The sequence below is a fragment of the Quercus robur genome, chromosome 10 (assembly GCF_932294415.1).
Source record: "Quercus robur chromosome 10, dhQueRobu3.1, whole genome shotgun sequence".
Lineage (NCBI taxonomy): Eukaryota > Viridiplantae > Streptophyta > Magnoliopsida > Fagales > Fagaceae > Quercus > Quercus robur.
Genome location: NC_065543.1, coordinates 14,754,431 through 14,771,195, shown reverse-complemented (window position 1 = coordinate 14,771,195; position 16,765 = coordinate 14,754,431).

The window sequence follows — 16,765 nt, the reverse complement described above, 5'->3', positions numbered from 1 at the left end:
AAAAAAAAAAAAAAAAAAGCTCAGACGCGGCACCGACATGCGGGCAGTCGTGTCGAACGCCGCACCCCGTGTCAATCCGCATCGGACTCCAGTGCGGCACCCTTCTAGCCGCGTCCGTGCTTCATAGATCCTAGTTATGCTAGCCTTATACTCTTTGTTATGATTCCTCCTGAGTACTGGAGGAACATACACATTTTTATCGTCTGAGTTAGGATCTTTTTGAAGCTTCCCAGTAGTTAGTTTTTCCAGCTCAGCTTTACATTCAACTAGTTGCTCTTCCAAGCTTTTAATCTTATGTACCTTAGAGGTATATTGATTTTTAAATTTTTTATTCAAATTATGGGTTTGGTCCAATTTTACAACCAATTTCTATTTTTAAAGTTTAACATTTTTTAATTCTTCTATAATTTCTTAGCAAATTTTCTATGTATAGAAAATTTTCTAATAAGTTTATCATAAGCAGTTACATGGCCACCATCATCTACACTATTATAGTCTTCAAAAATCAAGGTTTCAAGGTCATCTGAACAAGAACTCAGAAATTCATTCATGACGACAAGGGTTAAAGATCACACTCAAAAACTTAATATTTGTAGAATGTACTGACACTCTTATAACAATTTTTAGGTTGTTCATACCTCCATTCCGTATTATACAGTAGATTTTATCAATTGAGTACAATTGTGCCAATTTTATTATTCGGGTTCTAAACAATTATAGCAATAAAAGTATATACAATCACCAATAGCAAAGCAACAAAATCACAATAAATATGAGGCAATGATTTGGTGATGAAAGGAAGAGGAAAAAATCACTACGTACGGGGGAAACCTTTCTCAAAAGCAAACCACTATAACCAAGGGCAATTATTAAAATTTAGCATAAAACCTTTATCTATACTCTACGATTCTAGTAGATCAACTAACAACAGAAACCTTCAACTGAGCTCAATCAATGTCCAATCAATTTTGAGCATGATCACACACCCACACTCAATCAATATCCAATTAATTTTAAAGCATCTCAAATAATGTTCGAACTCAAGCTTGTCAAAAAGTCTAAAGACTTGAGCTCAACTTAATTCATTATTAAGTCAAACTAAACACTCAATATCAAACTTTTGCACATGAGATCCAACACAACATATCTAGCCTGTTTTGTTTTGGACGAATGGTTCCAAATTCTAATTAATTAAAGTCTTAGCAAGATATACATTAATTTATTAGTCAAGCTCATATTAAACATATTATCAAGTCCATAAACAAGTCTAGACTCAACTTATTGTTTATCAAACCTTAATATTTATGAGTCTATTTATGAACAATATTTTTTGTTTAGGCTTGACTCATTTATTAAACAAAGCTAAAATTAAGATTCAAACTTAGTTTGTTTACAAACAAATAAACATGTATGAGTTTTTTTTAGTTAAGCCCGAATTGTTTATAAATGGTTTGGTTCATTTACCGCTTGACTTCACAGGATGGTAAGAGGAAAAAGAAAAAAATCACGTATGGTCATGGGTGCCGCTAGGGACCCTACCCAAGGAAAACTCGGCCCCAATTGGGAAGGACCCTACAGAGTCACGTCGTGGCAAAGGAAAGGCACATACCATCTAGAGACGTTGGAAGGAAAGAAACTGCCGCACCCATGGAATGCCGAGCACCTACGAAAGTATTACCAGTAGGAGCGGCAACATGAAGTTCAACCCTTTCTTATTTTATTTTACATTCCAGCAAAACTTTAGTCTCACTCCTCAGAACTATCATTTACTTTAATCTTTTGCAACAATTCTTCTTTTTTAAGCCTAAGGGGCAGGATTCGGTTTTAATTACTTTTATTTACAAATGCATGGCAATAAGAAGAGTTTATTTAAAATTGCTGATTTGTTTATTTTTAAGTCTATGGTTTAGAGTCCACGGAATGGACAGCTAAGTTCGCAAAAAGTGAACAAACCAAACGACTAAGTCCATAACATACGGACTAAAAAGCCGACGGACCCACAGGTGAAGCAATCATCATCTAGACGGGATCCTGAAACTGACGGATTCATAAAGTAGGTCAGCAAGGCCAAATCCAAAAAAGGGCTGACGGTCCCGAAAGATGAAGCCATCATCCTGTAGACGGGATCATGAAACCAACGGACCCATAAAGTAAGTCAAGGCCATAAAAGCTGACGGCCACATAGATGAAGCTATCGTCACGTGGACGGGTCCTAAAGCCAACGAATATGACGATCAGCAAGGCTAAGGCCAGAAAACTGACGGTCTTGTAGATGAAGCTATCATCATACGGGCAGCCCTCAAGTAAAAGGGCCCACAGAAACGACAGTCATCAGGACCAAAGCTAAAAAAGATAACGGTCTAAAGTGGTGAGGCGATCACCATACGAAAAATTCAAAAACAGACAGACTCCAGCAGACGGAATAGAAAGCTGGACGGCCGCCAAGGTGACGAGGCATTGGGAAATAAACAAGGCCGAAGTCCAATAAGAAACCTGTAAGACAAATGAGGTAAAAAGACTAGGCATGAAGTCATGACCGATGGAGTCTTCCTACAGTTCAAGTAACTGACGGGTACCCAAACAGACGGGAAACTCTACCAGAATTTCGGGCTATAAAAGCAACGGAAGTAAAAGCATACAACTATATATAAACAAAAGCCCCAGAAAACCAAAAGGGCACTTAAGCATTGTTTGCCAACTATTTCAAACTACAATTGTTTTCCAAATAATTAAAATACAACCATTGTCCATAAAGTAAATACATGGCTAAAGTGTGAAATAAAAACTAAGGGGCAGGGACGTCAGAATCTTTGCCGTCAGCTTGATGGTCTTCAACATCCACAATCACGACGGGAGAATCAGAAGCAGCAGGGTTGGCAGCAGGCTGAGCTAGGACCACACTACCATCATGCCCCGGAGTAGGCTGAGGAAGGCCGTCATCTCCATCATCCATGGTGATCCCAGACAAATCCAACTCTGGGTAAGCCGACGCGACCTGCTGAAGGCAGTCTTCGAACCCAGTGCCATAATATCCACCACATGAGTCAATGAAGGACTGCGACGCTTTAAAATCTCTGATCGCGTCAGCCCCCGCCGTCTGCAGCTTTTTGCCTAGACCCGTCACCTCTTCCTGGAGCTTATCATTCTGACGGCTAACCTCCGTCAATTTCTCCTTAACTTCCTGCAGCTCCTTGTTTAGGACACGGACGACTTCCTTGTACTGAGCTTGCTGATTCAACAGGTTCGTGTTGTGCTTGCGAACTCGAGTGACGACCCCCTCCTTCGCCGCATAACGGTTTTGAAGGGCCTTGACGCGCACCAAGGCCTAAGAGAACATATCCGTCAGTCAAAAAAATGTACCAAAGCAAAATAGAGCTTCCCCAAACAAAATTATACTAAACATACCCTGGTGAGGTCGAAGAGGGCTGACGCCCCAAAGTCCTTCGTCCCCACCTGGTCGCAAGGTTCTATGTCCGTCGATTTAATCAGGGACTCAACCTCCCCGACGGCATAGTCCTTGTGGGTTAGGAGACGGCGGGGACCCTCGCTGACGGGACCGGTAGAGGTCATCACCCCCTTGCCCGCGCCATGGCTAGACTTAGGAGGGGATTTCTCCTTCAGCGGTTCGTTCCCAGGGGTGACGGCAGCCTTTTTTGCGGGCCGGCTATCGCTCCCGTCAGGCTTCCTCTTCGTCACCTTAGCGACGGCCTTTGGGGTTGACGAGGCCTCCCCTCCTGCCTCCTTATTTTTTCTCTCCTCCTTCTGACGAGCTGCGACAGCCCTTATCCTTTACTTCGCAGAGTCCATTTCTACAATACAAAGAATACCGTTAGGGCAAGTAACGGAGGAATGAAACTGATGGTATAAATAAAAGTTTACTCACGTCGGCGTGTAAATTGCTCCAACCTTCGGGCTGCCGCTGACGGTTCTGGACCCCCACAATATAAATGAAGCGTGTCGAGGGTGATCAAATCCCTGCACTTACGATCTTCCAAAGGGATTTCTAGAATCCGTTGGATGAACTCCTCTTGCTCGTCAGTTACATGCGGACGGATATAAGCTGAAAGAAACAAAAAGCAAGTGTTAATGACGTCACCTCAAAAAATAAACAGAAAGAACATAGCTGACGGGGTCAACCTGAGTCCTTGACAAAGGCCCAGGTGTTGTCAAAATAGCCGCGAGGCATCGTCGCCCACTCTTCCTGACGGCAAACCCAATCCGTCCCTTCAACAAAAAAGTACCTACTCTTCCAGTTCCTATTTGAATCTGGCATGTCTGATACAAGCCGTAACCCTTTCTCCCTGGCGTTGAAATGATACGTCCCCTTGGACGAGGCGATATGATGGGGCCTATAGCAATGAAAGAATTCGTCTAGCGTAAGCTGACGGTGTCCTCCACTAAGATTGCCCCATAGGATTTCAGCTCCTATGAAAGTCCTCCAGGCGTTAGGGGCAATTTGGGTGACGGATATGCCTAAGAAGTTTGCAAGTTGACGGTGTAGGGCCGTCAATGGTAACCTAAGTCCCGCAGCGAACATGGCATCATACATGCCGACGTCAGCTGTCCTCCCAGAATAACACTTCTCGTCCTCTCTAGGGAGACAGATTGAGATGTGGTCTGGGATTTGATAACGAACACGTAACTCCCTGAAAACTTTACCACTCATCCTAGGAAAAAATTTGTTGACGGCCCAATCCTCAGGAAGAATGAAGGGACGGTTATCTCCAGGACCCTCCGAGGTTCCTTCACTGGATCCCTCATCCCCGTCGCTCTCCTCTCCGTCAACATCTGTTCCATCCCCTCTCTCCTCATCCTTATCTCCCTCAGCCAAACTCTCATCAACAACAGGAGATTGTGCTGACGTCTCTCTCTCTGACGAAAGGGAAAACTCTGACTCATCTCCAAAACCATAGGTCTCGTCGTAGCCCGCTTCTTCGCGGGCTGACGACTCCATACAAGACACGTCACTTGACATCTGACTACCTACAAGTGACGGATCCAATCTAAGTACCTAGACTGACGTTCTCACTAATGAGGCAGAAATAAAAAAGAGAGAAGAAAGAAGTGGAGAAGAAAACTTACCAGTATGGTGACTTTCTGGATGGCTCTAATAATGGTGACGTTTGAGCTAACGGACCAAAAACTGACGGAATGTGAGCGACAGTCTCTCTTTCCAGAAGATCAGCAGGGTTGAAATAGTGGAAATGAAGGGGAGGTGCTGTTTATATATGGGAAAAAAGGGTGCGGAAGACGAAGCGACGCCTCGTCAGAAGCAGAGCCAATAGGAACAAGCCACCTGTCCAAAGCATTAAATACGGATCCAGGTGAACGATATCCCTACCTCTCTGGAAAACAACTCCATAACCCGTCAGTATGAATACTGACGGAGGTATGGAGTAGGGGGCAAGTGATGAGGATAAAATAAGTGGACAAAAGTGACGGGACAAGTTTTGGACATGGGTGACGGGATGGTTTTTGCTGTCGGCATTCCTGAAGGGCTGACGGAGAAATAGAGTGTAGAAACTCCACATGGAAAGTGCCGTGATGCTGGACATCCTGAAGCTGACGGTGTCGGACCTAACGCAACAACGTATACTGACGGCGTCAGCCATGGAATGCGTGATTGCCACGTTTGCGTGTATAAGTAAATAACTTGCTCCCCACGCCTCACGAAATCTGAGGACTCCTATATGGAAAGAATCCCGCAAAATACGCCCAAGAGGACTCCTATAAGAAAAAGACTTTTACTCCTAGGAAAAGGGGGCGAGCCTTACTACTATAAAAACCATGCCTCCTCACAAACTAAGGTACGCATAATTTACCCTCTCTAGCACTCTAGAGCAGTGAGAATAGTTCTAACTTGACCTTCGGAGGGTCTTTGGCCGGTACCACACCGGTACTCTCTGCTAGGTCCTTCCTTTTTGTTGTGCAGGTGCCATTGGCGACTCACGAGGAACGTGTGACTCACTGGTGGTATTTTTCGGCATCATCAAGAATAAAATAAAACCACCAGTAAATTTGGCCTCTCATCCCCAAAAAACAACCTCACTTTACCCCTCTCTCTCTCTCTCTCTCTCTCTCTCTCTCTCTCTCTCTCTCGCTTCCTCTCAGCTCTCACTTCTCAATCATCTCTCTCTCTTTCTACCTTTGCCTCACTTCACAATCAGAAACCAAGCCAATCTCAATCTCTCTTATTTCACTTCTATTCACCCTACAAGCAAGCAGATCTGGAAAAGCCTCTAATCTATTTAATTTCATCTAGTTAGTCTCTCCCCAAACAAATAGATCTGGCAAAAAGGAGGTAACTTCAGCTTTTGAGCCTTGACAACCATTGCATTTTTAGAAGAAAAAAAAAATTGGCGAAAGAAACCGGCAAGCTTGTGCACAGTTCCAACAACCGAACGGTTACCACGGTTGGAACGGTTTCCTGCAAAAATAAAATTTCTTGTTATGTGGGTTTAAAAAATGGGACTAGTGACCAGATTTCAAAACCATGCATTTTCAGGGAACCAAACATAACGTCCTGACTTGATTATAAACAATATAATAAAAGCACTAGCATGCATTTTCAGGGAACCAAACATAATGTCTTGACTTGGAATATACTAAAAGCACTAGCATGCATTTTCAGGGAACCAAACATAACGTCTTGACTTGATTATAAACAATATAATAAAAGCACTAGAATTAGATGTTGTATCAAAATCTTGGTTAAAAAAAAAAAAAAAAAAAAAAACTTTTATAGTCAAAGAATTAAAAAAAGACATCAATTTCCAATTCTTTGGTTGGACTGAGGTTGAACCAGTTGGACAACTGGTGATGTCATAATTAATATAATTAAAATATTTAAAATTTTAAAATAATTTTAACATGAATTTTCATATCATATATTTTAAAAAAAAGATCTACTTAGCTTAGTAAGTTTTTATAAATAATGATTTGTAAACTTTAAAATTTAAAGGGCTGTTTGATTGTATTGTTTAAATCTATTATTTAAGGAATAATTACACATAACTCACCTGTGGTTAGGGCGAAAATCACTTTGCCTACCCGTGATTTGAAAAGTATCACTTAACCCACTTGTGGTATGTTTCCGTCAATCTCCGTAACCCACCTCAAGCTAAGCCGTTACAAAAACACCTCTTAACACCAAAACACAACATAACGCGAATCAAAACACCCAAAACTCAGAAACTTTTCAAGAGAGAGACTTGTGGTGAGATCAACGTGTTCTTTGTGGTTTTTATATCTCTTTTTCAGCATCACTCACCCGCAATCCCTACTCTCTTTCAGTTTCATGGGGTTTTCTCACAGACCCATTTCGCATTCCACCCGAATTCCCACAAACCCAGTTTAGATTAGTGGGTTTTGTACTTGTTCTTCGTGCCACTCTTACTCTCACCCGTTGAGTTCTAGCCATGGAGCCAAGTTTAAGAATTTAGGCCGTTCTGAAATGCGATTTGGGCAACTGGGTTTTGATCATTTTCTAGTTTCTACAGTTTCGAATGGTGGGTTGGGTGGCTATGGAGGTTCTGGTGGCTATGGGCAACTGGGTTTTTTTTTTTTTTTTTTTTTTTTAATTTCGAGGAGTTAGCCAAAGGGTTGAGGGAGGCAATGGGGAAAACTTTTATCTTTCTTTTCTCTCTATTGTGAACCCATAACCACTGGCCACCGTGATTTCTGCAAAAAAAATAAATAAATAAAGCACACCCAAATGCAAAAACCAACAAAACCCACAAATGGTGACACAAAACCACCAAATGGAGAGCCACAACTCATTAATGGCGAGAAAATTTGTAACCACTTTTGGAGAGCCAGAACCACCGTGATGAGATGAAACCACCGGGCCAGGACAGGCTGAAAAAGAAATATAAAAACCACGAAGAACACGTTGATCTCACCACAAGTCTCTCTCTTGAAAAGTTTCTGAGTTTTGGGTGTTTTGATTCGCGTTATGTTGTGTTTTGGTGTTAAAAAGTGTTTTTGTAATGGCTGGGCTTGAGGTGGGTTACGGAGATTGACGGAAACATACCACAGGTGGGTTAAGTGATACTTTTCAAACTACGGGTAGGTAAAGTGATTTTCGCCCTAACCACAGGTGGGTTATGTGTAATTATCCCATTATTTAAACAATACAATATGTTTTCTTATAATATTTTTTTTATCTTTAGATATTTTCACAATACTTAAATAATATTATTAATATAATATTATTAAACGTTCTAATAATACTTATTAAAAAAAGAAAAAAAAATGCTAAGACCATCCAGGCATCCAATGACCCCATTCTTTTATTCCCACAAGTTACTTTCTTTCATTTATTATTTTTTAACTTTTACTATCTCACCAGAGTACAACACGTTTCTTTCTAGCCATACACACATTCTAATAGCCGTAAAAGTAAGCTCTACGTGGCCCTTAGAGGTGGAATCAAGACATTGAAAAAGTAAAAAAGAATATTCTACTATTCTACCTACCTCACTTTTTTCAAACTCTCATTTCTCCTTCCATATCTTTTTCTTATTTGGTTATAAACGGTAGATCTTGAAGTCTCAGAGTCTCTCATGTTTTTCAAGTCTGCTGCAAATTTCAAAGTAAAAAATTTCAATAAGTTGAAGCTGCTAAGTTTTCACATTTTAATTTTAATTCTTTACCTCTTTCTTTCTCTCTCTTTTCGTGAAGTTTTTGTATTCCCACTGTCTTGGATCATCATACTTATAGTTATAAATTTAAGAAAAAAAAAGCAATTTTTTTTTTGTCTTTTTGCTACAAAATGCATCAGTTTCAGCGCATTCTACAAAACCAGTTTAACCATACCAGTTTCCTGGTTTCTGAAAAGCAAATTAATGCAAGAAGGAAGAAGGAAAGAAAAACAGAGAAGAATTGAAGAAAGGATTTGATGGAAAAGAAATTCTGTTACATTTCATTACTGTGATTCTGATACAAGCCCCAAATATATAACCATTACCACCTCCGTAGAGTGTGGAACAACCTAACCAACTCTAATTCAATCATATCAGACCTTGACACGTGTACATAAACAGTAACTGGCTCCACCCTTCTTATCTAATCTAAGCTACCTATAGTTTTTTCTATTTTATCTCTACTACAAGTCGTTTACCAGCAGCCTTGTCACCAGCTCTGTTAGCAGCCTTATCAGCATCAGCACATGCCTTCACGGTAACCGGACTGAGCAGCTGGTCTTCTCCGCTTTTTAAAACCAAGATCAAAATGCTATTTTAACGCACAAAAACCTATTTTTACTACTTTAATAACATTTGATAATACACTCTACGTCTCATATTCTATTTTCATATACTATAAAATTCATTTATTCATTTTTCTTTCTCTTCCCCTCTCTCTTTTTCTCTCTTCCTCTTCGTCTCTCAGCAACTATTGACGAAGTCCAGCAACCAAACCCACAAAATCAACTTAGCACAACCCAAAAAATCAACCACAAAATCAGAACAAACCAAAATCAAACGAGCCCTGCAAAAATCAAACGAAAACCATTGAAGCCACCACCTTGCCACTGACCGCCAAACCCACCTATGAAAACTACTGAACCCACCACCAAACACACAATTGAAAACCCACGAACCACTGCCATTGTACTTAGGGGCGGCTTGATGCATTTGGGGGCCTAAGGCGGAAATTGATCATCTTGTTTTAGATGCAAAATTACTACTAATTAACATGAATTACGTAGAATTTTTTCTTTTTTTAGAAATTTTATAGACAGAAAAAATTTGACAAAATTTTTCATACTTATTGATGTGGTAGATTAATAATGGTAAGTAAAATAGTGGTGTTAGTAGTAAATTTAGATGAAAACTAGTAAAAGTTTGCTAATTAAACTCTTTTTATTATTATTTTTTTTTATAAATGCAACATTCACAATATTTTTTACAACAAATCCTAGATTTTAAACTGCTTTTTATTTTCTATTTGAAAATATTACTATAATTATTTTTTTGCCATCAACAATAGGCTATAACAACCTGCTACCTAGCATTAGTTGTAAAAGTGTTGTGAAAAATATTGTAGACGTTACATTTTTCTCTATTTTTTTATTTGATTTTCATCTAGTAAAAAAAAATATTTTATTTATTGATTATAAATAACCCTATTGGTTAAAATTTGGGAGCATTTTTTTACTTGGGGCCTTAGGCGACTGCATTTCTTGTTCCACCATTCAACCGGCCCTGATTGTACTTGAGCTACAACGAGAGAGAGAAGAAAGTTTCTAGTGAGAGAGAGAGAGAGAGAGTCAATAGAGATGAGAGAGAATTAATAAAAAACTGACTTTTAATTTTAGCGTTTGGCACATTTAATACAAGGGTGAGGAGTATTACAAGGAATAAGTTATCATATTTTGCAATTTCCTATGATTCAACGTAGCCACCATGTCTCGCGGTCACGTGAAATTAAAGAAGAAAATTTAAAAAGCAACACTTCTACCCTAACCCCAGACTCAGTAATGGTTGCACATGGAAATAGAGAACCACGACAAAGGGGACAAGTTAAACGCTTGTATCCAAGCCACCTATCTAAGCAAACCCTGTGAAAAAGATGATCACATGTCAGCTGTCTAATCTCTTCTCCTTCCTCAATCTCGCACATACACACTGCACATTCTACTTCTTCCCTAGTCCCCGGCTTGCGCTTGTAGAGGTTTATGCTCAACTCTTCACTGATTTCAGGCATGTCATGCTCATAATACTGCTTGGAGAATGAATGAAAAAGAAAGGAACTTAATACCACCTGTTTGAAGAGGGTAGCAATCGAGATTACATAATGAATGCAAACCAGGGAAGCAAGGAGTAGCTTGTGAAATTGCTTATGAAAAGTACTCATGCTGGAAAGTACAAGTGAAAAGAGTGGGACAGCCTTGGAAATTGGCCGTGTGTTCATTTATGACTAAGGGAAGACGATGAGGAATATATTTATAGACGATGGAAATTGGCCGAGTGTTCATTTATGACTAAGGGAAGACGATGAGAAATTGGCCGGAGAAAAGTAGTTAAGAGTACTCTTCTCTGTCTATTATTCTCCTTTTGGCTCCTTTAGTTTGGAAAAGTATTAAAAATTTATGGGAAATGCTAAATGATATCTTGAGGGAATGGTTAATAATTGTTTATAAATGGTTTGGTTCGTTTACCGCCTGACTTCATAGACTTCATAGGACGGTAAGAGAAAAAAAAAATCACGGATGGTACCTTTGCAGAGAATTGACAAGAGAGGGGAAATAAAAAAATTGATGTGTTTTACATGGTTTAGAAAACGTTTTTGACAAGTGCTTTGTCACTTTTGCATAATTAACTTCCTCCCTAACACAATTTTGTAAGCATTCCCTGTTGTCCTTTACAGATTTTTATCATTTGGCCCATTCACAATAAGGAGGTATATCATATGTTAAATACGTGAGTCCTCCCCCTCCACATGATAGTGGACCTTGGATCCAGCCTCATATGAGGGGAGGATTCATGCATTTAAAACATGATGTATTTTTTATCGTAAGAAACAAAAACGAAAATCACGCATGGTCCCTGATTCCGTACATTTGCAGTCAACAGGCTGCAAAACAGGGGAAACTAAAGGTAAATGTGTATTGCATGGTTTAAAGTTTAAACAACGCTCCTGACAAGAGCTCTCTGTCACTTCTGCATAATCAACTTCTTCCCTAACACCAATTTTTCTAAAGAATATTATCTGTTATCTTTTTCATATTTTTATCATTAACTAGCCCCTTTTCTTGGATGGTCAGAATGGTAATAGCTAAATATCTGGTGAATATTATAACGACAAGATTGTAAGATAATGCTAGTTAAATAGCTACAACAATGAGAGTGATAGAGAAAGCATCTACTACGCCAAGTCGCCAAGCGGCTGTGAACCAACTAAATTAAATCCAGTTGGATATTAAAACTTTAAAAATATTTATATAACTTTGTTTCAAAAGATAGAATATGTGTTAAGTAATTTTAATATCCGGAAAAGAAAAATACTTGAGCTAAATTTTTATATGAGTTAAGTAATTAACTAAAATATTGTAAAAGCCTGCGGGTCAAAATTGCAAAATAATGTGATTTTTTTTTTTTTTTTGTAAAATATTAAAAATGCCACATTAGCATGTATTTTCTTAAAAGTCAAGTATTTCACTAAATAACTTTCAAAGAGCATGTTTAGAAAAAAAAAAAAAAACATAATTTAGAAAAAATGCTGCGTCTAAAACCGATGACTAAATTTATTTACTTAATTATTTAAATTTTATGTACTTAATTAAGTTACTTTTTTTGCTCAAACATTGTAAACACAAAGATTTATAATTTTGAACCCTTTAACAAATCTATTGTAGTAATTAATAACTAAATTATAATTGAAATGATATTATTTGAGTTAATTAGATAGAATGATTTTCATTTAACAATTAGATTCATCAACCACAAATTTTTTATATTGTTTATATTATAAAATAGATTGTTTATAATGTCAGTAAATTACCAATTATAATTCAAGATCTTACGAATTTGTATATAAAGTTATACAATCATATCTCAAGTAGTTGGGGCTCTAATAAAAAGTAAATTTGAATATATTGACTTCACAAAAAATAACACGCAAATATATGAAGTTTTGTCATTTCTTTCTTCTAATAAAATGAACATGCAAAAAGTGATTGATGAGAGAAAATTAAGAACTAAGAATATTGAGATGAGAGTTATAAAGAGAGAGAGAGAGTCGGAAATAATAAAAAAAGAAAAGAAAAAAAAGGAAAATGGAGAAAGTGTGTGTGTGCGTGCGCGCACGTGAGAGAGAGAGAGAGAGAGAGAGAGAGAGAGAGAGAACAATGGATGATATTTGCTGTAACTACAAACCAAACCTCCTAGGAGAACAATGGATGATATCATATATTGATATATGAGTTAATTCTACACCCATATATAGTGAAAACAATTACCAACATTTTTAACATCTTCACAAATCTATGTTTATAAATATTTTTGAGACTATGCTAATAATTAATGACTAAAGTATAATTGAAATTATATTCTTTGAATTAATTAGATAAAATGATTTTTTTAATGAACTTATAAAAATTAGATTTACTAACCTTATATTGTAAAAAAGATTATATAAATTTACTATGGTATAGACTATTTATGTAATCAATAAATTACAAATAATACTTTGAAATTTTATGATCTTATTTATAAACTTATATAATCCAACCTCGAATCTATATAAGTATATTTTATACATGTATACATACAAACATATAATATTGGCTAAAATATTTCTTCCCATTTTTAAAGTTTGAATTGATCTTCATCCCTAAATTTAAAATAGTTTAGTTTCATTTTTAAAAATGTTACACTTTTTGTCATTAAATTTTAAAAATATCTTTTTTCACTCCTAAACTATTGAAAATGTTTTTTTGCCTCCTAGTTTTTCCCCTAAACTATTGAAAAAATAATAAATAAATAACAAATGACGACAACAATAGCAACTCCTTAAAAGAATGTGTGATGTTTTCAATATTAAGTATGAAAAAAATAACTTTTTAAACTTTAGTAACAGAAAACGAAAATAAAAAAACAAGGTATTTTCATATTGTTTCCAAACCTAAACCGATCATTAAACTATAAAAGAAAGTGGTTCAAAGTTTTTGGAGTCGAATTGAGGTTCAACCAAAGTTAAACCGTAATGACGTTATAATTATTTTAATAATTAATAATATAAAAATAAATAAATTAAATGTACAAAATTTAGCAATATTGACTAAAATAATATAATATTTAAAAAGATTATATATATATATCTTGATTAAATAATAAAAAGTAAAGGCTAAGTAGAATTTCTCTTATTAATTTTTAACAAGTTTGTGCAAGATAGATAATATCTCAAAAGGTTTAATAAACAAATTTATTTAAAAATCATTCAAGACAAATAGAAAAGAACATTCCACAGTATTCCACATGGTTCTTTCCTTTCTGCTAAATAGTCAACAGGGCTTTTTAAGTTTTAGAATAAAATAAAAAACAGCAGTACATTTCGCCTCTCATCCCCAAAAAACAACCTCACTTTACCTTTGTCTCTCACTCACCCTCTCTTCCTCCCTCTCTCTTTCGCTTCGTTTCAGCTCTCACTTCTCAATCATCTCTCTCTCTTTCTACCTCCGCCTCACTTCATGATCAGAACCCAAGCCAGTCTCAATCTCTCTTATTTCACTTCTATTCACCCTACAAACAAGCAGATCTGGAAAAGCCTCTAATCTATTTAATTTCATCTAGTTAGTCTCTCCCCAAACAAATAGATCCGGCAAAAAGGAGGTAATTTTGGCTTTTGAGTCTTGACAACCATTGCATTTTTAGAAAAAAAAAAATTTGGCGAAAGAAACCAGTAAGCTTGTGCATGGTTCGAACAACCAAACGGTTACCGCGGTTGGAATGGTTTCCTGCAAAAATAAAATTTCCGGTTTTGCGGGTTTAAAAAATCGAACTAGTGACCGGATTTCAAAACCATGCACTTTCAGGGGACCAAACATAACGTCTTAACTTGATTACAAACAATATACTAATAAAGCACTAGCATTAGATGTTGTATCAAAATCTTGGTTTTATAAAGGGGTATGGTCAAAGAATAAAAAAAAGACATTAATTTCCAATTCTTTGGTGGACTGAGATTGAACCAGTTGGACAACCGATGATGTCATAATTAATATAATTAAAATATTTAAAAATTTAAAATAATTTTAACATGAATTTTCATATTATATATTAAAAAAAAAAAAATCTACTTAGCTTCGTAAGCTTTTATAAATAATGATTTGTAAACTTTAAAATTTAAAGAGCTGTTTGATTGTATTGTTTAAACCTATTATTTAAACAATACAATATGTTTTCTTATAATATTTTTTTATCTTTACGTATTTTTATAATACTTAAATAATATTATTAATATAATATTATCAAACGTTCTACTAATACTTATTAAAAAAAAGAAAAAAAAAATGCTAAGACCATCCAGGCATCCACTGACCCCATTCCTTTATTCCCACAAGTTACTTTCTTTCATTTATTATTTTTTAACTTTTACTATCTCACCAGAGTACAACACGTTTCTTTCTAGATTTTTTTTAACCATTACTTTAACTTATACTTTTAACATTCTTAGAGCATCTGTAGTAAAAGTGGTAAATGTCAAATATTTGACACATTTATCATACCAAATATAAAAATAAAACTTTATCAGATGTTTCAAATTCTAAAAATTATACAACATCACTACAGTATCGTCTCAAATATGAGACGGTACGGACAAATGTTGTAAAATTTTTTATTGTTTTATATTATCTTTTTTCTCTCCTCTCTCTTAATTTTTTCTTTTCTCTTCTCTCTCACTCACCGGTTCCCTCTCTCTTCGACCCGTCAGGGATGTTCACTGGCAGTGACAACGGCATAGCTTCGACGACAACAGTGCGTTCCGCCATGCTCGATCAGCCACACTCGATCTCACCCAATTTCGATCTCACCCACGCTCGAGCTCACCCAATTTCGATCTCACCCACACTCAGCCACGCTCGACAGTGGCAATGGTGGTGGGCTGTGGGGGTGATAGCCGGTGGTGGCTGTTGGTGTTGTTGATGATAATGGAAAAGGGGATAATATATTATTTTAATGTGTAGAAAATATTATTTTAATGTATAAAATTGAATGATAAAACATCTGATAAATAAAATGTTGTAAAATGATGTAGTAAAATAATAAAGTAAGTATTTAATGTAGTAAAATGATATTTTTTGTACAATATCCACTGTAGATGCTCTTATAGCCATACACACATTCTAATAGCCGTAAAAGTAAGCTCTACGTGGCCCTTAGAGGTGGAATCAAGACATTGAAAAAGTAAAAAAGAAATATTCTACTATTCTACCTACCTCACTTTTTTCAAACTCTCATTTCTTCTTCCATATCTTTTTCTTATTTGGTTATAAGCGGTAGCTGTTGAAGTCTCAGAGTCTCTCATGTTTTTCAAGTCTGCTGCAAATTTCAAAGTAAAAAATTTCAACAAGTTGAAGCTGCTAAGGTATCACATTTTAATTTTAATTCTTTACCTCTTTCCTTCTCTCTCTTTTCGTGAAGTTTTTGTATTCCCACTGCTGTCTTGGATCATCATACTTATAGTTATAAATTTAAGAAAAAAAAAAGCAAATTTTTTTTTGTCTTTTTGCTACAAAATGCATCAGTTTCAGCGCATTCTACAAAACCGGTTCAACCATACCAGTTTCCTGGTTTCTGAAAAGCAAAGTAATGCAAGAAGAAAGAAGAAAAGAAAAACAGAGAAGAATTGAAGAAAGGATTTGATGGAAAAGAAATTCTGTTATATTTCATTACTGTGATTCTGATACAAGCCCCAAATATATAACCATAACCACCTCCGTAGAGTGTGGAACAACCTAACCAACTCTAATTCAATCATATCAGACCTTGACACGTGTATATAAACAGTAACTGGCTCCACCCTTCTTATCTAATCTAAGCTACCTATAGTTTTATCTATTTTATCTCTACTACAAGTCGTTTACCAGCAGCCTTGTCACCAGCTCTGTTAGCAGCCTTATCAGCATCAGCACATGCCTTCACGGTAACCGGACTGAGCAGCGGGTCTTCTCCGCTTTTTAAAACCATTATCAAAATGCTATTTTAACGCACAAAAACCTATTTTTACTACTTTAATAACATTTGATAATGCACTCTACGTC